This window comes from Palaemon carinicauda, chromosome 20 (genome assembly GCF_036898095.1).
Source record: "Palaemon carinicauda isolate YSFRI2023 chromosome 20, ASM3689809v2, whole genome shotgun sequence".
NCBI lineage: Eukaryota > Metazoa > Arthropoda > Malacostraca > Decapoda > Palaemonidae > Palaemon > Palaemon carinicauda.
Window position 1 is genome coordinate 102420440 of NC_090744.1, and position 23748 is coordinate 102444187.

Here is a 23748-nt window from a genome sequence, read left to right on the forward strand (position 1 = left end):
CCCTTGGTGCATGTAGCGTATGTCATGTGTGTCTGTGTGTGTGTGTGTGTGGTGGGGGGGGGGGGTGATATTTTTCGATTATAAGGAAAGGGCTCAGGGGCTCACCACTGATTAGTAAATAACCCTATAGTATTATGATTAAGTCCTTATGATCCTTAACGATGAGTAAAATTACTGATAAAAGCCCATACTTATACATAGTAAACTCTATTCAATCAATCTCTACCAAAAGAATGAAAAAAAAGAATATTCTGAAGCCCTTTTTCTCATTATTTTAAATTTTCGGAGAAAAAATGCATCTAATTTGTTATTATTATTATTATTATTATTATTATTATTATTATTATTATTATCATTATTATTATTATTATTATTATTATTATCGTCATCATCCTCATCATCATTATTATTATTATTATTATTATTATTATTATTATTATTATTATTATTATTGACCTCTCTCATTAAAACATGAAAATATGGGTTTTTTAGCCTAGAATCTGGAAATTAACGTAAAAAAAAAACTAAAAACGTCTAAAAGAATAATGTTAACCCTTAAAGTGATTTCTATATATTGATAAAATAGTACATATAAAAATAAATTAAAATGATATGTGAATGTCTTCTTTTCCAATTTTCATAAATTAAATTATCTTTCAAATATATTTTTTTTAATGAAAGAAATCAGTCGAGAAACAACAGTTTTACTGGCAAGTCTCAAGGTAATACTGATGTAACTTTCCGCTTATGGAAAAAAAAAAATCACTGAGAATCAGAATTACGTAACCAAGCTGAATTACCTTATGAAACTCACTAATTCCATTAAATGAACCAGTTTCTGGTAACTCTTTTTTATACAAATATTACACACTATTTCTAATAAAAGAATAAACTGGAAAGGTATATATTATATAAGTCTTGACTCAAATCTTTTACTAATTGATATATCATAAAAAAAAAAACAGATCAATATGACATTGAAAGGCGGAAAAATATCATGACCAGTTTTCATATATGATCAACCCATAAGTATCTAAAAAAAAAATAATTGCTATCTTTCAGAATTCTATAATTAGGAGATAAATCATCAATCAGCCCAGAATGAATAAAGGCATAAACTATATCTATCTATCTATCTATCTATCTATCTATCTATCTATCTATCTATCTATATATATATATATATATATATATATATATATATATATATATATATATATATATATATATTTATATTGTCCAAATATATATAGATTTGTGTGTATCAAACCAATCACACTCTACCGTCGAAAGACTGAAAACACCTTTATGTGTCTTCTACATGATTCCACAGATGGATATTATCATCAAGACAGCCATATGAAAATATTTTGAGTAATTATATTTTCTTTCTTTTTGTAACATAAAATAGGAAACACCAAATCATATATTTCCAGGAATTATGGTCGAACCTCTTTGAATGCTTCATTCACCTACAAACTTTGGTGGGAAATCTTGCATATAACGTGTGATCCCAGAGGAAATAGTATATATATATATATATATATATATATATATATATATATATATATATATATATATACACACACACACATATGTATATATATATATATATATATATATATATATGTATATATATATATATATATATATATATATATATATATATATATATATACATATATATACATATATATACACACACACACATATATATATATATATATATATATATATATATATATATATATATATATATATATATATATATATATACACATATACAATATGTATATACCTGTCCCTTGAAGGTAGAAATACTACAAATATCCGTCACTGTCTATGTAAAACGCTAACAATCTATTTCCAAAACCCTTCTGTAATATTACCTGGCAAAGAACACATAGTTGCCAGTCTACTTTGTTGCAGGAAAATTGCATAACCCTTCCCCCTTCTCTCTCTCTCTCTCTCTCTGTCTGTCAACATATATATAGACACACACACACACACATATATATATATATATATATATATATATATATATATATATATATATATATATATATATATATTTATATATATATATATATATATATATATATATATATATATATATATATATATATATATATATATACACCGTGTGTGTGTATGTGTGTGTGATTTGTTTATATATGAACGCATATGAATTTGTGCATTCGTTTTTGGCGCGTCAATGCATTTGTTTGTTTGCATAAAATTCCTAAAAAGTCAGGGAAAATGTCAGAAAAGTAGTTCTTGCTATTTTCTCCCTTTTATCGCAAAACAACCGTAGTTAAGTTGGCATTTAATATAAAATCTTTTGTTATATCTTTATATCATACTATTGAAAAGAAAAACACAATTAAATAATGCATATATAAAAAAAAAAGATCCACATTCCAATATTCCTGCCAAATGTATTGTTCCGCACGCAGGTGTGTTATTACACTACCGGTTGTTGTTGGCGAAGGACACTTCCTTGAATACTTCTCCTTATTTCCAAGACTTTCGGTTATCGTTACAAATATTTTTTCCAAGGTTTGTACCATTTATTTAGACACGATGTCTGATATATTAAAGTGTCTTTTGGGTTATTTTCATATAAAATTTCGATTGATGATAGGTAGTTTGCAGTTTTGGTATGCCTACTCCATTGCCAGTCCTAGGCCAAGACATTTTACAAATGGTAGTAGTACTTGGGTCTAGATCTTATGTAATGCCGAACCCTTCTAGTATGTATTGTGAATACTAGTTTTAATGTTATTTTACTTGGAAACAATTTATAAGCCTATAATTTACCAGATTCTTCAATTCTGTGTGTTTGTCTTAAATGAGATATTATATTTTTATTTAGAATAATAAAACGAGATTGTGACTTAAGGATATTGGGTAAGAGTATAGAACAGTGTAACAAATGTTTTGTAAAAAGCAAGGCAATTATTTAATGTAATTTGTAGTTTTTTCAACTTTTTTATTAGAATTTCAGGTGGAAATCCGTAGTTCTTAAGTTATGATTGCTTGACTCCCATAACTGGAAACATATGGGTTTGTGCTAGGTAGCGTCATCAATTACGTTTGAAACACTATAAAATAACATAGTAGTGTAGTTGTATGGTATTTAAATTATTTTTTTTTTTTCAAAGATTATATTCGCCAGTGATTGTAGTAAGTCCTCATAATAAATGAAAAAGTGACCATAATCTAAACCAAGTAATAGTAATGAAACACTTTCAAAACACCGAAGCTTTTGTTTGCTAGCACTTCTGGTTTCACAGAAAACGTGTATCTTATCACAATCTATGTAGTTGTTTCTAGTTGTGGTCATCGTACTACAAATACCTCCTTAGGGTAAATGTAGCTTGTTAGGTCAGGGAAATATAGGAATATGGTAGCCTAGGGAGGTCGCAGGGTTAGGTACGGATATGGCTCCTAAGTTAGGTTAGGTGGGGAACCTTGGGTTAGGTAGTGTTCTTGTGTCAAAGGCTACACCTTATTTTACTTAGCTTATTTACCTGTATGTTCGGTAATAGTTTACAACACCATGCTCTCCATTTACTCCAAAATAATGCAATCCTGCAGTTTCCATCTTCTTGCGCAGTAATTAGGTGGTTATTTAAATTCTGGGAAAGCAATAATTAGCAAGATATGTTGAGGAAGGGGGAAGGGGTTATAAAAAGAAAATAACTTGGTTTCCTCACTAAACGACTCGGAACTGACACGTCAACCCAGTCAACCAAACAGAATTCTTGAAGCCAGCGTACATAAACAGAAGTCCGTGATGCCAGCGTACATTTGATATACTGTATATTCAAAATATGCTTAGTTAAAAAAGGATTAATTACTCAAAAGTGTCTAAAATATGCAATTTACAAATAGTGACACTTTTGAGTAATCACTCAATTTTTTTATTAAGTATATTTTGAATATACAGTATATCAAATGTACGCTGGCATCACGAACTAATGTTTATATACGCTGGCATCACGAATCCTGTTAAGTTGACTTTGTTGACATGTCAGTTCTAAGTCGTTTGGTGAGGAAACCGAGCTACTTTCTTTTTATAGCCCCTTCCCCCTTCCTCAACATATTTTGCTAATTATTGCTTAACCAGAATTTAAATAACCACCTAATTACTGTGCAAGAAGATGAAAACTGCAGGATTGCATTATTTTGGAGTAAATGGAGAGCATGGTGTTGTAAACTATTACCGTATTTTCCTACACCAAATTAACAGTAATTATTTATTGGTCTTTGTTCTGACGTAGCTCATTTTGCTCAGATAAAACATGATCCCCCTTTTCTTATGTTCTGGCAATCAGAACATGCTTCGCTACTTATGTTAGGCCCGTGGGCAAGTATTTTGTACCTATTTTATCTGTCTTATTCATCACTTAGTTCAATTAAGTGTGCTTTGTCATATTCACTTCTTGCAATTTAACAATATTCAATGTTCCTGTGTTCTGGTAAGGGGAACACATTTTGCTATGTGCGTTAGTCCCGTGAACTCAAGTCAATTTTTTTACCTAGCCAGATTTGCACATACTTGCAGGAGTGCCCTTTTAGATCAGATGAGTTTCCTAATAGCAGGTTGGTCGGAAGTAATTTTGCCCGAATACCATCATTGTTTCAAATAATTACCAAGTAATGTTAATCAAAACTTATTTACTAACCTCAATTCCTCCCACAAATATAGGTTTTGTAAATATATAATGTTAATGAATAAACATAATGTATCATGATGGTAAGTCTCAGTTTAATGCTACTACCCACTGAAGTCAACGACAGGAACTTGTTTTCGGATGCACGCTGCATAAATTTGGAAATTTTCACATATTTTAACAAAAATTGAATACAAGAATCTACTAAAAACGTGGAATTAATAAAACTCGCTATTGGCGAAAATTGTGAGGTTAAAGGAGCATGCTAGTGTCAAGCGGGTGATGGAAGGGAGGAGGAGGGGTATTGTGGGTGTAACTTGACAGTGAAATTGTAAATTCGTTTAATATCTGGTCAAAACTGGATGGAGTGCTTTTTCAATCGGTAACCCTTTGATATGAAAGGCTATGATCAGTGCTTACGCTGGTTTTTGGCTAATTGTAAAGGTATATTTTGTTATAAATTCAAAGAGACAAAAGAATAATAACGATGTGAAGTGAAACAAATGTGAAAAGTTCTGGGTATTATTGCAGTTCTGGCTGAGTTCTGATTTCTATTTTTTTACTTTATAAATTTTTCAGATTATTTTTTGTTGCCATGCTAGTTTCTCTCTTGTTGTTTTGTTTTATGTCTATGCATTTTCGGCAAAAATGCCTGATTATTCTCTTTTTTTTTCTGGTTATGAATACTGAAACATTGATTGGATGGTTTGTTTTCAGATTATCCAATAAACTACGATTCTGGAAATCATCCTTCATTGAACTTCTAAAAGAGTGTGTGGAAGTTGACTGTCATGGATTCTCTTGTTCAGACGTGCATTAGTTGTTGCTTCTCATAATTTGAGGCTATTGGATGTTTTCGTGGTCATGACAATGGCACACTAGAAGTAGTGAATGTTATTCAGAAGAAATTGATTCCTAGCCTCCCCCGTTTGCAACATCTGATTCTATTTAAGGTAAGTGAAGTGGCTAACCAAAAGATTTTTTTTGCATTACAGAGGAGTTTTCCACCCTCCCAAGTGAGATAAGGCTACAGGGGGGCTAAGGAAGTAGGCCCAACTTCTGGGTTAGGTTAAGTGTGTGTGTTTAGGTTACAGTTTGTCTTATGTTATACATTTTCTAAGTTAGGTTATGTGGGTGTGCTTAGGTTAGACAGCTTCTTCTATTTTACACCTTAACTTCTAGGATATGTTATTTGTGTGCTTTGGTTTGACGGCTTCTCTTTTGTTATACATTTTCTCCAGGGTTAGTTGTGTGTGTTTAGGTTAGGCAGCAGCTTTTATTTTACGTTTTCTCCTAGGTTAGGTTAGGTGGGTGTGTTTGGATTAGGTGTCTTAAATTGTTATACATTATATCCTCGGTTAGATTAGGTGGTTGTGTTTAGGTTAGATAGCTTCTTTTATTTTGCACGTTGTCTCTTAGTTTAGATTTGATGGGTGTGTTTAGGTTAGACAACTTCTCTTATTTTTTAAATTTTTTCTGCGGCGAGGTTAGGTGCGTCTGTTTGGGTTAGACAGCTTCTCTTAATTTACCTGTTTTCTAATAGGTTAGGTTAGAAGTGTATGTTTTGGTTAGACAGCTTATTTTATACTTTTTATCTTATGTTAAGTGGGTGTGTTTACATTAGAATTTTTTTCTTATTTTACACATTTTCTCCGGGGCTAGGTTAGGTGGTTTTTTAAAGGTTAGACAACTTCTTTTATTCTATACATTTTTCTCCCTGGTTAGGTTAGGTGGGTGTGTTTAGGTTAGACACCTCTTATTTTACCTGTTTTCTGTATTTTACCACAAAAAAACCCTTATTTCCTACTGAAACCACATTATTGTAGTTATCAATGGGGCCCCAGAATCTCTTAAATTTTATTATTTGTGGCAGAAAAAAGATAAAATTCGTTGAAAACACATCAAGCTAGAAATTTTTTTTTTTTTTACTTATAAGTATTCTGCTGAAACTGTAGTTTTACCAAGAAGTCTTGCTATAAAATTCATAAATCAATTGGGAAGAATTGTGCCAATGCTATTGTCTTATGAATTTAGGACCTTCTAATCTTTGACATATTGACATTTTGAACCAAATAAAACTAACAGAAGCTTTATTCTATGAATCTCATAATTTTTTATGTAACAGCCACATTATAGATTCTATGGACTTACTTATGGCTGATGTATTTGTAGTGTTCTCTTGTGGGGAATATATATAATTATAAGGACCTTTTCTCCACTTACTGGCTACCTCGTGTCTAATAAGTGCTTTAGGAGGAATAAAGTATTTATAATATTTAAGATATGTGTTATGTACATAAGCTTTATTCAAGGTTTACTAAGATTATAGCACCATTGATTATAAAATGAAGTTACGCCATGGGAGAACTCCAGTTGTTAAGGACAAACCACCTGACAGTCACCTTAAGCTTGGTTTGGTAGGCGTGGTTTAGGTGGGATGCATGACAGTATTTTTACTGTTTTCCTCACACAAAGCCCAGGTTTCCCATGACACATCTTAGTTATGTATTTTTCCATCTGGTTTTGATGTGATTTATGCTTGTATGTTATTTGTACATTGTACAATACAGTTTTTATTGTATCTCACTCTTTCTCACGGAGATTCCTCAATAATTGTTCCATCTAAGGGCTTGAGAAAAAAAAGAGAATGATCTACAAAAGAAAGTGATTAGGGCTTTCAACTTAATGATAATGTACGCAGTGTGGCTATGTTGCAAGGAAGAACAACATCCTTATGTTCGGGACTTGGGTGAACAGAAGGGGCTCGTCTCGCTGATCCTCAACAGCAGAAAGGATTCCTACTTCAGGTTTTCACCAGCTTGCCATTCAAGGATGCCTTTCAACATCCTTAAGTATTCCATAATGGTTCTTTTCCATTCTCCTTCCTATTTTCCTGTTCAATCGACATCAAGATTCAGCATGACCTTTTTATATCTAATGTGGCCACACGCAGCATGGTAGTCTATACAGATCAGCTGTTTTCTATCTTCCCACATCAGGAAGTCTCAACTACCTTTGATATGAACAATACTGCTTTGCCAATAATTCAAGTTTTCTACTAGTTTTTAGGTTTGGACTGCAAAAATTAAGACAAAACTTGACAAGACCTATGAGAAGCTCTTAAGGAACTCGAGCCACCTGGAACATCTAACCAGTTTGCTGGCCTCTCAAGCTCTCTTGCTTGAAGCCACGGGAGGGTGAACAGAGAAAGTTTCGACTGTCAAGACTGTCCTCTGCTAGCCTATTTCTGATGAAGGAAGAATGAAACGACATAACTTGGTCCTTGCTCAGGAGTTCGTGTTCAGGATCTAGAACCCAGCCATTTGTAACTCCAAAACCTATGTTACATCTTTACTACATAAAATAACTTACCTCCATGTTCTGGGAAAACCCTATGATTCCTCCTAAAGAAAAGGAAGGATTAAGTGAAAAGATCCTAGAACTAAGTATCTATCTGACTTTGTTGGACAATCAGATGAGGTTTTCCTGCAGATGAGACTAAAGGACAATACTAGATTCGTCCACATGGCTAAACATATTGGATATATCCATCGATAAAGTGTGATGGGTGCAATTCTTGAAGACAGGAGAGTCAGAAAATGCCTAAATCTTCTCTGTCCATTACCTATGGCAGAACACACAAGTCCCTAGACCATGATATCCACTGTATGGTGGTAACTGCTTAACAGATCTCGAAGAAAACCTAGCTCCTACTCAGGGCAAGAAAGGTAGTGGGATATGTCTAGAATGGCAGTTAAGATCGACTGGCCTTTTTTACTATTTCTCATCCCCTTAAGGGTGCAGCAGTCTCTTTATCATTTGCTGGATCAGACAATGAATGCAGATGAGCCATTAGATCGAGCAACTTTAATTAGTAATAAGTTCATTAAAAAGGTATCTCCCCAATATCCCATACAATGGAGAGGATGGACAAAAGTACGCACCCAAGCTCTCATTATGAATATATCCTCCTATGATATAGGCTCTTCCTTGACCGTTTACCATTCCCTGGTAGTGACCTAGCCTAAAATCTGCTTCATATTCATATGCAGGTCATTAGGAGGTTGACAAGAGTGCCACGTTTTCCTCCCATATAGAACGGAAATGCCTTGACATTTCCAGGGGAAATGAACCAGCCAGCTGGTTATAGGAACCTCCTACTAAGAAAAAATGATGATGTTTAATATTTGTCTGTAAACACATTACAAGTATTTAAGTAATTTGTATTTGTTCCTACACAGATACAAACCTTCGCTATTTATTAGGGTGTTACTTTCAGCAATGCTGAAAACCAGCCAAGACAATTTTAGTGAGGGATAATTACCCCATCCGCTAGTTAGCGGGAGGGGGTTGGGGTAGACTAGCTACCCTGCTCACTCACACCTGTCGGTTAAGTAACCACTTTTACTTTTGGCTCGGTAAAGTATAGACGTGCCGTCTCTCTCCCGTTAACAAACTGCCTTGACTTTATTACTTTTTCTTTTTCTTTTGTGTGTATGGTTATGTCGTCCTTGGAGACAGACTCACATCCTTTATGCCCGGCTTGCCGGGGAACTTAGTGTTTGCGGGACAACACCTGTTCCGAGTGTAGGGAGTGGCCTGCCTCCCAGTGGGAGAGGTTTGCGCCTAAGAAGAAGTAGAAGTCTTGACGCGAATCTTCGCTTTCGGGTCTTCCTCGAAATCGAAGAAATCGCGGGCGGGCTTCTGCTCCTCTATGCCAAATCTCTGCCCGAAGCTAATCCTCGACCAGGCCCTTCCGGGGTATGGTTGAGCAGTAGCACAGGGCTTGGGACTCCAGGTCAACCCTGGGGGATAGACGAGGATGACGGCTCCCCTAGTGAGTCGGCTCCTTCTCTTCCCCCAGGGAGCGCCTGTTTCTTGCCAGACCTTAGGTCTGGTTTCAACACCGAGGAGTTAGCTAACCCACCAAGGGCGGTGGCAGGTCTCTCTCCAAGGCGGGCTTCCCCCTCGGGAGAACATATCTCTCGTTCGCGAGAGAAGGTTGCCTCTGTGCATCGGCAATCTCCTTACGCTTTAGGTTCTCCTCCAGGGGCGGAAAGAGAACCTTGTTATAAGCGTAGTTCTCCTTCGGGCGAATTTTCCTCCCCTGCGGGGGATTTATCTGTCGATTTTATTCAGTCTCTCCCTCGGGCGGAGTCTTTTGTATGTTCCTCTCCAGAGGTTCATAGAGTGGAGGAGTGGGTAACCCCTCTCCACACCGGGCGTTTTCCTCCTCGGGCTGTGAGGAGACGTCTTTTTGAACCTGCTGGTTCGCCTCATGTTGACCCTTCGGGGTCTCGTGACGATCACCCTTCGGGCTGGCGTGATCGAGAGTCTTCGGGCTCTGTTCATGTTGATCCCGCGGGTTCTCATGACAGCAGGAGTCCTTCAGGTCTCTGTCGCGCTGAACCTTCGGGTTCTCGCGACTTGAAACCTTTGGGTTTCTGTTACACTGAACTCTCTGGCTCTCGTAACGACAGAAACGTTGAACCTCCGGGTTCTCGTACCGTCAGTCACGCTGATCCTTCGGGATCTCGTGACAGAGGAATCTCGATTCCTCGTTACGCTGATCCTTCGGGGTCTCGTAACCTGAGTTACGCTGAACCCTTGGGCTTTCGTAACTCTAGTCGCGCTAACACTTCGGTGTTTCGTGACAGAAACTCCGGTTTCTCGTTGCGTTGCTGCTTCGTGTTTGCGCAACACAGTTCACGCTGAACTTTTGGGTTCTCGTGTCCAGAGTCATTCTTATTATGACAGTGTTTTTTTAAACTCTCGTTGTGTTGATCATTCGCGCTCACACAACACAAGCTATCATGAACCTTCGGGTGAGCGTAGCAGTGAGTTCTCTCAACAATCTGAGATGTCTCGCGCGCACAACCAAGTGGACGCGCACGGCCGAATTGGGGCCCACGGCCGAATTGGGGCGCACGACCGCCTTGGCGCGCGCAAACAAAATGGCACTCAGGTTCATCCTATGGCGCGCCATATGCACAAACAGCCTGTTGCTCGCCATGCGCGCAAACATCCTGTTGCGCGCCATGCGCGCGAACATCCTGTTGCGCGCCATGCGCGCGAACATCCTGTTGCGCGCCATGCGCGCGAACATCCTGTTGCGCGCCATGCGCGCGAACATCCTGTTGCGCGCCATGCGCGCGAACATCCTGTTGCTCTCCATGCGCGCGAACATCCTGTTGCGCGCCATGCGCGCGAACATCCTGTTGCGCGCCATGCGTGCGAACAACACACTGCCTGCCATGCGCGCGAGCAACCTCATGCGCGCCAGGTGCGCGAGCAACCTCATGCGCGCCAGGTGCGCGAGCAACCTCATGCGCGCCAGGTGCGCGAGCAACCTCATGCGCGCCAGGTGCGCGAGCAACCTCATGCGCGCCAGGTGCGCGAACAACCTCATGCGCTCCAGGAGCGCGAAAGATGCGCACAGTCGGGAGAGGCGCGCGCGAGCCCCCTTCCGCCTACCAACAGTTCGGCGCAAGAACGCACGACCATCTTGGTGCTCACAATCGGTCTCTCGAGCCCCTTGGGCCTCAACAGAGACAACAGTCGCCTGTGCGACCGAGCCCAGATCCTATCCCTAAGGGTAGGCCTGTGCCTATCTTGCCTGTAGGGAAGCCTCCCTCCATCAGACTAGAGGGTTAGGGAACCTGCCCAGGTTCCTAAACCCAGGGAGCAGTCCTTTCCTAAGGACCTTCCCCCTAGTTCCACAGGAGCCCGTAACCCCCCGTGGCTTAGCAACTTATTCAATGTAATGCGCCAAGCTATGAAGGGAGTCTTTCCTCGCTCCCAGTCCTTAGATGATATAACTAGGATTCCCTTATCTCCTCTCTTCCTGGGATCCTCTCTTCCCTCCGATCCTAGGAGGAGGCCGGAAGTTCTCGTAAAGGCGGGCCCCTCTGGCAAGGGGAGACGATCGTCCCCTCACAAAAGACCTCTGGAGGAGATTAGGCATGAACCTCAGGGTAACCCCCTGCAGTTCAAGACGCCACAGGGCAGGCCAAATGGGGAAAGGTAAAGGATTCGTCCTTCAGCCCCCAAAGAGGATAGGGTTACTTACCATGGAGACTCCCTCCCTTCTCAACCGGTCGAGATAGTGTCTAATGAGGCACGACCTGCGACTGGACGGGATTCACCCCGTACGGCAATGGACTTACATTCCACCCGTAAGGCGACGCAGGTCCTCTAGGCCCTTGGGTACAGAGGATCTCCGGTCTCGTAGGAGGAAACCGAAGGATTTGTTCACCATCCCCAAATCCTCAGCCAGGCTTCCTTCCTCACTGCTTCCCAGGCAGCCGGAAGGAAGCACCTCCCCGGTAGTCTCCCTATCTCCAGTCTATAGAGTTGACGACTTCGACCCACGCCGGGCTTCTATGGAAGGGCAGAGCGATCTCGAGGACGACGCTTTGCCAGCAGCGCACTAGCCCTAAGGTTACGGAGGATGAGAGGAAGGAGTCGGAACACACCTTCTGGCAGGTCCTAGTCTGCATCCGTTCCATCAATGGACTTCTAGATCCATTGGCAGCCCCTCTAGATGGAAAAGAAACGGACCTTGACTAGTTCTATGGCACTCAGAAACCTCATAGGACCAGTGCAGCTTTGCCCTGGTCAAAGGGGTTGAAGAGTACCAAACAGAAGGCTGTGTCCCTGGCAACTGGTTCCACCACTTCTCTCCGGTTCAACTCTTCCTCCAAGCTCTTACCTCCTCCGTATGTGTTTCAGAGGAGGTACCACGAGATCCTCGGAGAATATCTTCCAACGCTGCCCCTCGACCACTCTATAGACACACTCTCGAAGGCCACCCCCTTTGAGAAACTTATGGGACTTCCTGTCTCCTTTTCGGCCTCTGAAATCCTAAACCAGGAAAAGGTGGCGAAGTACGCCATGCAGAATACTTCGTGGCTGGATTTCTGGTTAGGATCCTTAGGACAACTGATGTGGTCTAAAGACCTGTCTCGGGAGTCCTCCAGGAAGTCTTCGGAGACTTTCCTTTTGTCCAGCACTCGGGCCATCGAGTTCCTCTCTCATCAGGTAATGAACCTTTGGGCCAACACTATCCTGAAGAGGAGAGATGCCGTCATAGGTAAGCTCTATAGACATCTCCCTCAGGCTAAAGTAGCGAGTCTGAGAAATGCTCCTTTCGAGGGCAATTCTTCGTTCCATCCCGAGGATGTCGAGCAGGTGGCAGAGAGGTGGAGGAAGTCCAGTCAGGACTCCCTCATCCAAAATGTCCTAAAAGCTAGACCTTACCCCTCTCAACCACAGCGGAAAGCACAGCAGAACCCGCAGCCGAAAAGGGCTAGAGACCCAAAACAGCAGAGTAAAAAGGGTGCAAAGCAGGCCTTTCACAGCAAAAAGTCCTTCCGTGGAGGAAAGGGTAAGAAGGGATCTGGCCGAGGCCGGTCCCAATAAGACAGGCAATCCTCCCATTTGTCCACCTGTGGGGGGATGTCTGCAAAGCCACTGGCAGAGGTGGCTTTACCACGGGGCCGAACCCTGGACGGTCGAGGTGATTCGTTCATGGTATTGTATCCCGTTCACGCTCTCTCTCCCTCCACTGACTCAAGTGCCGATTCCATTGAACTCCTGCGTGAAAGGATCCACACAGGAGTTTGCCCTCAGAGAAGGATGCTCTCCAGGAGGTCCTTGAGGGGTCCCCAGGCTTATACAGTCGACTCTTTCTTGTGAAAAAGGCATCTGGAGGCTGGAGATCAGTCAACGACCTCTCGGCCCTGAACAGGTTTGTCGAACAGACCCCTTTCAGGATGGAGACAGCCGACACAGTCAGACAAGCGATAAGACCCCAGTACTTCATGTGCACTCTAGATCTGAAGGATGCATACTTCCATATCCCAATTCACCCGTCTTCCAGGAAGTATCTGAGATTCATGTTCAATCCGAAGCATTACAAGTTCAGGGTACTGTGTTTCAGTGTTTCCACAGCACCCCAGGTATTCACGAGAGTATTCACCCTAGTATCATCTTGGGCTCACAGAGTCGGCATCCGTCTCCTGTGACACTTGGACGACTGACTGATTCTGGCAGACTCGGAGGCGGCCATTCTCCGCCACCGAGACGAGCTTCTAAGGTTTTGCCAGGATCTGGGGATTGTGGTAAACCTCGAAGTCTCAACTGCTCCCCTCTCAAGAACTGGTATAGCTAGGCATATGATTAGACACCCTAAGGCACAAAGCGTTTCCATCAGACGAAAGGATCCAGAGATTGAGGGAGATAGCACAGGTCTTCCTCAGTCGGGAAGAGCTCCCGGTGCAGTATTGACTTCGCCTTCTCAGTCACCTCTCTTTCCTGACCCGACTGGTCCCCAACAGTTGCCTCAGGATGAGATCCCTCCAGTGGCAACTAAAATCCCAGTGGAAACAGCACTCCGATTCCCGGGATCACCTAGTCTGCATAGGGCTAGAGGAACAGTCGGACCTCAGGTGGAGGCTGGCGGAGCCGAACCTCTGCAAAGGGGTCGATCTTCTCATATCTCCCCCGGAATTGATGTTGTTTTCAGATGCATCAAAAGAAGGGTGGGGGGCTCACGTGCTGCACCATTACCGGTACATCTCCGGCCAATGGTCCGAATCAGAAAGGTACCAGCACATAAATCTCTTAGAGATGAGGACAGCCTTTCTGGCCCTCAAAGAGTTCCACCAGGTCCTGGCGGGGCACTCCGTGGTGCTGATGAGCGACAACACCATGGTAGTAGCTTATCTAAGCAATCAGGGAGGTACCTTTTTGCAGCAGCTGTGCCATCTTGCAGTAGAGATACTCAAATGGGCAGAAGACAACTCGGAGACACTTATCAGCTCGCTTCATTCCGGGCAAGCGGAATGTGCTAGCAGACAAGCTGAGCAGAGCGACTCAGATAGTTGGCATCAAGTGGTCTTTGAATCCTCTGTTAGCCAACAAAGTCCTGACTTTGTGGGGTTCCCGACTGTGGATCTGTTTGCAACGGCCCTGAATTTCAGGCTCTCGTTGTACTGCTCCCCAGTCCCGGATCCCCAAGCTCTTTGGCAAGATACTTTTCAACAACGGTGGATAAACCTGGACGCTTACGCGTTTCCCCCGTTCTGTCTGATGAGAAAAGAACTCAACCAGGTACGAGCAAGCAACAATTTACAAATGACCCTCATAGCTCCGCTATGGCATTACGCAGAATGGTTCCCGGACCTTCTGCATCTCCTCATGGAGATCCCGAGTGAGCTTCCTCCACAACACGACCTCCTCAAACAACCACATGCCAACATCTTTCACAGAGCCGTAGCCTCGCTTCGACTTCACGCCTGGAAACTATCCAGCACCTCCTCACACAGAGAGGCTTTTCGCAACCGGTTGCGAAAAGAATGGCTGGATACCTCAGGAGATTCGCAGAGGCAGTCTACCAGGCGAAGTGGTCAGTTTTCTGTGGTTGGTGTCGTGGAAGGGGCATCTCTCCCTTCGATGCCTCTGTTCCAACTATAGCAGAGTTTCTTGTGTACCTTCGGGAAAAAAAGCTTCTCTCGGTCTCGGCACTCAAAGGCTACCGCTTAGCCTTGAGTCTGGCCTTTAGACTGACAGGAGTCGATATTTCCTCCTCGTTGGAACTTACTTTGCTCATACGCAGTTATGAGCTTATTTGCCTCCAGGCAGAGCTAAGACCTCCCCCTTAAAATGTGGTTCAGGTCCTCAGGTCTCTGAAGGGCTTCCCCTATGAACCACTACGCCAGGCCTCAGATCGCCACCTCACGTGGAAGACGGTGTTCCTGCTCACTTTGGCTTTGGCCAAGATAGTCGGCGAACTTCATGGTCTATCTGCCGATGTCTCCCACTCTAGGAGATGGGGGGAAGTAATCCTCAACTTCGTCCCTGAGTTTGTAGCCAAGACTCAAAATCAGGGTGAGCCGGACTCAGGTTCGGCCCATTTTTTATAGAGAGAGTTCGTTCTGTAAGCGAAGGTCCAGACCAACTGTTACTATGTCCAGTGAGGAGTCTGAGGTGTTACTTAAAAAGAACAGCAAAAGCTCGCCCCCGTGTACGAGCACTTTTTGTCAGCACGGGGAAGGTCAAGAGGACGGTCACGAGGAATACTATTTCCTCCTGGATAAGGAAAGTAATCGAATACCCTCTATATCCAGATCCTCCTCTGTCCAACCTACCCAGAGCTCATGACGTCAGAGGCATTGCAACGTCTCTGACGTTCAAGAAAAAATTTTCTGTGGCACAGGTATTGCAAGCAGGCGTGTGGAAGCATCAGACGACCTTCACAGCCCACTACCTGAAAGACGTAACCCACAGGAGCATGGAAACCTCCTCCATTGGTCCTGTGGTGGCCACACAACAAGTGATCTAATGCCTCAGGCTCCTTGATGGACAAGTAGCAGATGGTTGAGGGCTGAGGTTACCTGGGTTAGTCTAGGGTGAATGAAAAGAATGTCTGGTTCACTTTCTTTCTCCTTCTTCCCCCCGGGGGAAATAGCTCCGCAAGACCGAAGCATAGCTGACCTCACCCCTCTGCAGGTAAGAATAATTTCCCTTGTACATCCTGGGTATGAATGCATACTTTGTTACGTCACTAATATCTCTTAAGGGAGGGTATTGGATATGTCTTAGAATCCTCGAGTTCCTACGTGAAGACAAGCCACGAGTCTCTCACACAAGCTTCTGCAGGCCGCTATCAGCGAGTTACCTTGTAACTACTTTGATTTTAGCGAGGGTAGGGTTCCCTTTACTATCAATCACAGATCAAAATAGAGAGGACCCCGGGTCATGACCAAGGCCAGTTGGTAAGGACTTCCTCCCTCCTAAGAGTAAGTCACCCTGATAAATAGCGAAGGTTTGTATCTGTGTCGGAATAAATAACAAATTTGGAAATAATTTGTATTTTTCCTAACATACAAACCTGAAGCTATTTATACAAATTGGCCCGCCACCCTGTCCCCCTAGAAGTCCTGCCAGAAAGCAAAAGTGGTTACTCAACCGACAGGTGTGAGTGAGCGGGGTAGCTAGTCTACCCCAACCCCCTCCCGCTAACTAGCGGATTGGGTAATTATCCCTCACTAAAATTATCTTGGCTGGTTTTCAGCGTTGCCGAAAGTAATACCCTAATAAATAGCTTCAGGTTTGTGTTAGGGAAAATGCAAATTATTTCCAAATTTGTTATATTGACTAATTATATAAACCTAGATCATTCAAGTTACGCTTCCCACTTCAATCACTCCGTAAGTTGTAGGTTTAGGTCGAAGGTCAAAGTGTGAGCTCGGTGGCCTGTTAGGCGGGCGAGGTTTCCCTGACATCCGGTATTGGGTGCCGTCACCTCGGTAAAGTTTTAACAGCTATATACAGCTCTACTGAAAGCATACTCCTATTGAAGGATGAAAGTTTGTATCATTAGGAAAAATACAAATTGCTATAGAATTTTGTTACTGACTTACATTTTGGAATAGGAGAACAAACTTGAGACTTTAGTCTGTTGATGTACCTGAGTTTTAAGGTGGATTGACTTGTTTTAGTAAGGGGTATGACTTGACTCAAGTCACTAGATTTACTTGATATTTAAGTAACTATATTAATCTGTATACAAATTCATTTAAGTCAGTGGATTGACTTGTGATTTTAACCAAATATCTGACCTTACTTTTTCTTAGTCTTTAGATTAAGAATGTTTTAATCTGTGGATTGGCGTAGGATTTATCAGTCAGTGGATTGAATTGGAATTTTAACCCTGTGAATTGATTTGAGATTGTAGTAAGAGGTTTGAGTATTGAGAGAGTAATCAGGCACTTGACTCAAGGTTTAACTCATGGTTTTATTTTGAGAGATTGTGACTGGCTGGACTTAAGAGATTCAAGTCATTGGTTTGACTACAAATTTAGTTTACAGATTTATCTTGGATTTTGGTTGATGGACATGGTTAATTTTCCTATCAATGGATTAGGCTCAGTTTTCAGATAATTATTTTTTGAATGACCTGTTATTGTTATAGTAATATTAGCTTATCAAAAGATTTACCGGTACGTAGAATTTATATTTTTAATGATTGGCTTGTCAAGGGGTGAATTAGGATGGAATATTAAATTCAGATTTGTCATTTAACTACAATTCTAGCTTCCGAATTACGGTATATTTTGCTTGTGAGTAGGTTTGGTTTTAAAAGGCTTGGTAAGACTTGGAAATCAGTAAACCACATCAGGATTGGAAATTCAGTATATTTAGTTAATACTATGGTCAATAGAGAGAACTTACGAGTCAAGCCGACTTGCTAAAGATTCGGCTATGTAAACACTATAATTGTCAAAACGATTGATTTATCAGTTGATGTAAAATAAGATTAATAATTCGATTAGACAATGATAGGTTGATCAAGGGACAAAGGCAGGATAGAGCTGCCAATGGTGGATAAAGGCAGGATAAATTTTTCATTGGTTTAAGTTGACATTGGATTATCATTGGTAAAAGGCGTAATTGTTCTGTGTTTAGTAATGTTACAAGACGTGACTCCGGTAAGACCAGGTTGTTAATTTTATAGTGTTGGATAGGATAGTCCATGGATGAGGTATATCAATTTAGTCAAAAACAAAAATGTTGAATATACTCTGGGAAATAAGCTGGTTCAGTGATTGAAGGTTAACCAGAAAGTTCACTTAGATTAACAGATGTGATAGGATAGCTGGCGTTAGTTTATGTAGGGCCCATATAATATATAATGAAAATTTAGTATGTCATTTAAATTACAAGTGTGATACTTGATAAATATAGAAAGTTGGCAGGTCGTTTTTTTTTCCTGTTTTTAGGAGTATAAGCACTACATACATTCATTTATACGCACAGTACAATACTGTTGCATACTAAGCAATATTCTACACCTGAAACTGCTCCCGTGTCAACAAATTCTATTTTTGTCCAGCATTTATACAAAACTTTTTCATTTTAGATATTTTGTTTGTGTGCGTGCGTGACCAGGTGTCTCCCCTTTGGTGTGAGGTAGATAGTTTCATTTAGGTAACTACGGTTTATATAGTATTTAAAAAAATAAATAGAAAACAGCAGGCTTAATTGAAGGATTAGGGGAGCCCCTGTTAGTCAATGGATTACCCAAGGCTAGTGATTAAATTAGACCTATTGTAGTGAAGAATTTCTTCGTTAGGATTTAGGAAGTAATACTTTTTTTCACACCATAAGATAGACTATCGGTTTTATTATTTGTTATTATAGACATGAATATGTCTAGTTTATTATTTCCCTTATTATATATCTGATACATTCGAATATTATGTATTTATAGTTCATCCTGCAGAATATTTTACTAAAAGTAAATTCTTGATATTGGAATGCACAGCGAAATATTTCAATAAGATTGATATATATTTGTACAATTAACCAATTTTATTTATTTTTCAGACTACAATCAAAAGAGGTAACCAACCTGAAGAAAACTACGCCAGTATTATGAGACTTCTTAATTATACCAAGATGAAGATAATCAGCGAATAATCTGAGATTTACCACAGGAAAAATCCAGAAATTTTCAGAAGACAAAACAAGTTTTGAGTAATTTCTTATTTCAAGAGGAGCACCAGTCTATCATCAAACGTTTCTGTGTGGTATTAGAATGCCCTTATGAGAAGTACTATTACAGAACTATTAGTATCTTGAAATGTTCAATTGACCAGAGTTATTGAGAGATTAGGCATTGTGTGTTATGATGGTCACTCCATTTATATCCCATAGGTTTAAAGCAAACATTAACTTGAAGATATAAAAATTAGTAAAGTTACCGTAAATTATCTAATATAAATTCTTACAACAATATTTCATCAACTGAAGATGTAAAAAGTAAAGTTACAGTAGACAAAAACGATATTTCCAGATTTTTTCAAGTTTATCTAAGTATCTTTATTTAATGAAGCTAAGAATTTAATCATCAAATCTATATACTTTTAATCACTCTAGTAAAAAGTATTTTATTCTCTTCAGTCTTTAAAAAGTCAGTGCACTTCAAACTAATTCAAGTTAGTATTTAATTTTATGTGAAAAATGCATTAAGGAAATTTTTCTGTTATATTCTAAACACCCCCGAACTTTACTTGAAAATTGGGTCCAGAACAACTACTGTTATGAGTTGCTTAATCATTTAAGTTCATATTAGAATTTCCCAATTATTATTTGATGATAAGCTTCAATCATTCGTTTAATCGCCTTAGAACTAGTTAGCAGTGAATACAAATATACCAAATGATAATGAATTCCTAATACCTCTGGAAATGATTAACCGGCATTATTGTAGACATTGATAAATGGAGTGATATATTATGTATTATTGTTAATGTTTTCCAAAAAGGAGGAAATTGAATATTAACAACCAATTGAGACTTATGGAGTGCGACTCGGTCAAATTGAAACATAATTTTTTTTTTTTGATGGGTACAATTTGGCTTTAAACCCTAAATAATTTTTTTTGTTTCTCGATCGAATGAATAAATCTGGAAAGAGATTTATTTCTTTTCTATAAAATTTAAATTGTTCCGTAACCGAAATACAAACCACGCTATTTACAAAGGGTATTACTTTTAGCGTAGCTGAAATGGCGAGCCATTAGAATTTTAACGAGGGTGTATTACCCCCGCGCTAGTTAGCGGGGGGGTAGGGGAGTGGTAGCTAGCTACCCCTCCTCCCCCTCACACACAGGTGAATACTCACTTTCACTTTTGGCTCGGACTGTGACAGACGTCTCTGTCTTGGTCCTCGCTTGGCAGCCATTGTCTGTTTTGTCTTTACTTAATCGCTTACTTTTCTTTTACTCAATATATATGTAAACATGTTTTCATGTTTGTATATATATTTGAGTATAGAAATAAGTAAGTTTCCTTTTCAGATGTGTGTGTGTAGTGTACGATATCTACGTGGAGGCCTCGGCAGTTAGGCCACCACGGCCTAATTTTATGGGTTGCGATCGAGTTTGACTTCGGTCTTTCTCTCTCTCTCTCTCTCTCTTGAGGTCGTTCACCCTTTTACTATGTTTTACTACGCCCTTGTAGCTTCCTTCCCGTGTGGGTGGGGTTGCTACGCCGTACATTCTGTCTCAATTAGTTTATGAATCTAATTGTAGTTGTTAATTTTTCAGCTTGTAGAACGATTCCTTTCGGGGTTTTCGTTTTTTCTTTAGTGTTCATTCATTTTTAAATTACATAATTACATAGTTACATAATTATAATTGTTATAATTCTGTTTTGGTTACAGCTCTCCTTCCGCGAGTGTAAGTGGTTGTGAGGGCACGTGCCTGTTGTGTAATTCTTGTTCCTTTTCCTCGGGATTCCTCTTCGGAGCCTTCCCGGGGGAATGAATGTGTACTAATATTATTTGTTTTATTTTTTTACAGTTACCGATCTAGTTCGTTTCTGTAATATAGCAACGGTGTGAGCTGTCTGGTTGAGTCCTGGGGATTCGGCTGTTGCTGCCTCCCCCCTTGTATTGTCGTCAGGGGCGTGTCTCCTTCTTCTGGTAGTACTCCCGTGTCGACGGACAGCTCTCCAGTTCATTTTAGAACAGTCAGGAGGCTTGCCTCCTTGGGCGGATAACTTTCCTTCCGAGGGAAGTTTTTTCCTGTCCAGGCTTGAGCTTTTCCTCTTTTGGGGGGTTCTTCTCTTGCCTTTTTTTCGTGCGACTATGCTCTTGGTGCTGAGCGGTCGCACCTGCAGTTTCGCTCAAGGGGCTGGGCAACTGCAGGAGCTCCTCTTCGGAGGATTGCCCCTCTTAGGTCACTGGCTGACCAGTCTCTTCCACGAAGTGTTTCTCTTTCGTTCGCGAGAGAGTACACTCATAGAGACTCCTCTTCGGAGGTTTCTTCTGTTGCTGTTGCTGTTGGCCTCCCTCGCCGTAAGGCCCTCCGTCCGCCTCGTCGTAAGGGCCTCTCATCTCCCTATAAGGGTGCTTGAGGCGCCTTTTTGAATCTCCGTTTGCAGCCTACAACTTCTTTTTCTCGATCTTCCGTCTTGGTGCAGATGGACAGCAGTCTAATCTCGTCTTCCGACGGGCAACGGTCTTCCCGACGGACAACGGTCTTCCCGACGGACAGCGGTCTTCCGACGGACATCAGTCTCCCGGCGGACAACGATCCCTTCGGGGCAAAGGGTTGCCCCCACGGGGGTTCTTCCCTTGCGTGTCAGGGTTTCCCTGCGCGCCCTTCTGTTCGTCAGCGCTCTCCTGTTCGTCAGCGCTTTCAAGATGATCTTCCCTGTGGTTCCTGTTACGTGCCCTGTGCGCCCACGTTCGCCCTCGCGATCTAGAACTTCGGTTCAGGTCGGGGTCAAGGACTCTTCTTCTTTGCGCAGGCTTCCACGCGTAGCCTTCTGCTCGTCAGCGATCATCAGCTCGTCAGCGATCATCAGCTCGTCAGCGATCATCAGCTCGCCAGCGATCGTCAGCTCGCCAGCGATCGTCAGCTCGTCAGCGATCATCAGCTCGCCAGCGATCTCCAGATCGCCCACGTGTGTTACAGCTGGCACGCCAACGTTCTCCAACACTTCTGAAGGAACATGGTTCGCCAGCTACTAGCTCAACTGCGGATGCTGATCGCCATCGCGCGACCCTCAACTGCAGATGCTGACCGCCATCGCGCGACCCTCAACTGCAGATGCTGACCGCCATCGCGCGACCCTCAACTGCAGATGCTGACCGCCATCGCGCGACCCTCAACTGCAGATGCTGACCGCCATCGCGCGACCCTCAACTGCAGACGCTGACCGCCATCGCGCGACCCTCAACTGCAGATGCTGCTCGCCATCGCACAACCCTGAACGATTGCCCGCTTACGCATGCTGCTCCTCATCGCACCACCCTGAACGATCGCCCTCCTGCAGATGCTGATCACCATCGCACCCTTTCACGCGATCATTCACCTGCGCATGCTGCTCGCCATCGCACAACCCTGAACGATTGGCCGCTTACGCATGCTGCTCCTCATCGCACCACCCTGAACGATCGCCCTCCTGCAGATGCTGATCACCATCGCACCCTTTCACGCGATCATTCACCTGCGCATGCTGCTCGCCATCGCACAACCCTGCACGATAGCCCGCTTACGCATGCTGCTCCTCATCGCACAACCCTGAACGCTCGCCCTCTTGCGGATGCTGATCACCATCGCACCCTATCACGCGATCATTCACCTACACATGCTGCTCGCCATCGCTTACCGCCAGCGATCTTCTTCACCTACGCGGCAGCACGATCCCTCGCCGTCACGCCCATTCCCCTGCGCGCCCGCGCGATCGCTCGCCTGCGCGCCCGCGCGATCGCTCGCCTGCGCGCCCGCGCGATCGCTCGCCTGCGCGCCCGCGCGATCGCTCGCCGGCGCGCCCGCGCGATCGCTCGCCTGCGCGCCCTCGCGACCGCTCGCCTGCGCGCCCTCGCGACCGCTCGCCTGCGCGCCCGCGCGACCACTCGCCTGTGCGCCCGCGCGACCATTCGCCTTTGCGCGACCGTTCGCCCTCGCGCGACCATAGTTCGCGGCGAATTCCACAGCCGGTGGTAGCAGCAGGGACGCGTGCTCCTAGGCGGCACTCGGGATCACCTTCATCCAAGCACAGGTTGGTAGTGCAGGACGAAGACAGGTCAGTACAGCATTCTTCCCACCTTCTTTTCAGGCAGGAACCGTCGTGTCCTCTCCAAAGGATCGCCCGATCCCTTTCACCTTAGCGAGGATTTCGGACTCTGTGTCCTTGGAGCAGCAGACATGGTTTGATCCGCTGGCACGGGCGTTAATGAGGGTTATGAAACCAGCACTCACCGGCCAGGGTAACAAACCAGCGGCTGTCTCTCCTACGCTGAAGAGAAAGAGAGGAGTGGACTTCGTGGTGACTTCCCCCAGGGCGAAGTTGGTTCCCAAGAGGTCGGTCTCGAGGGTCCCCTCTCCTGCACGAGTACTCTCTCCTTCTCCCGCCCTGGAAGGATTTTTGGCGGGGGGGCTTTCCGTTGAAGATTTCTCCATCGGACAAGGGGTGACTGCTTACCTCTTCCTCTGGGAGCTTACCAGGTTCTTTCCCTCCTCGGTTACGGCCCGAGGTTTGGTTCAAGGAAG

At 42.6% G+C, this 23748-nt stretch overlaps 1 long non-coding RNA gene across 1 annotated transcript; it reads left to right on the plus strand.

The window, feature by feature from the left end:
- Positions 1-2472: 2472 nt before the first annotated feature.
- Positions 2473-19517, plus strand: LOC137659566 (uncharacterized). The gene is made up of 3 exons (XR_011047579.1): positions 2473-2559; positions 5397-5632; positions 19071-19517. It is a non-coding gene; the product is annotated as an uncharacterized lncRNA (long non-coding RNA).
- The last annotated feature ends 4231 nt before the right edge of the window (positions 19518-23748 follow it).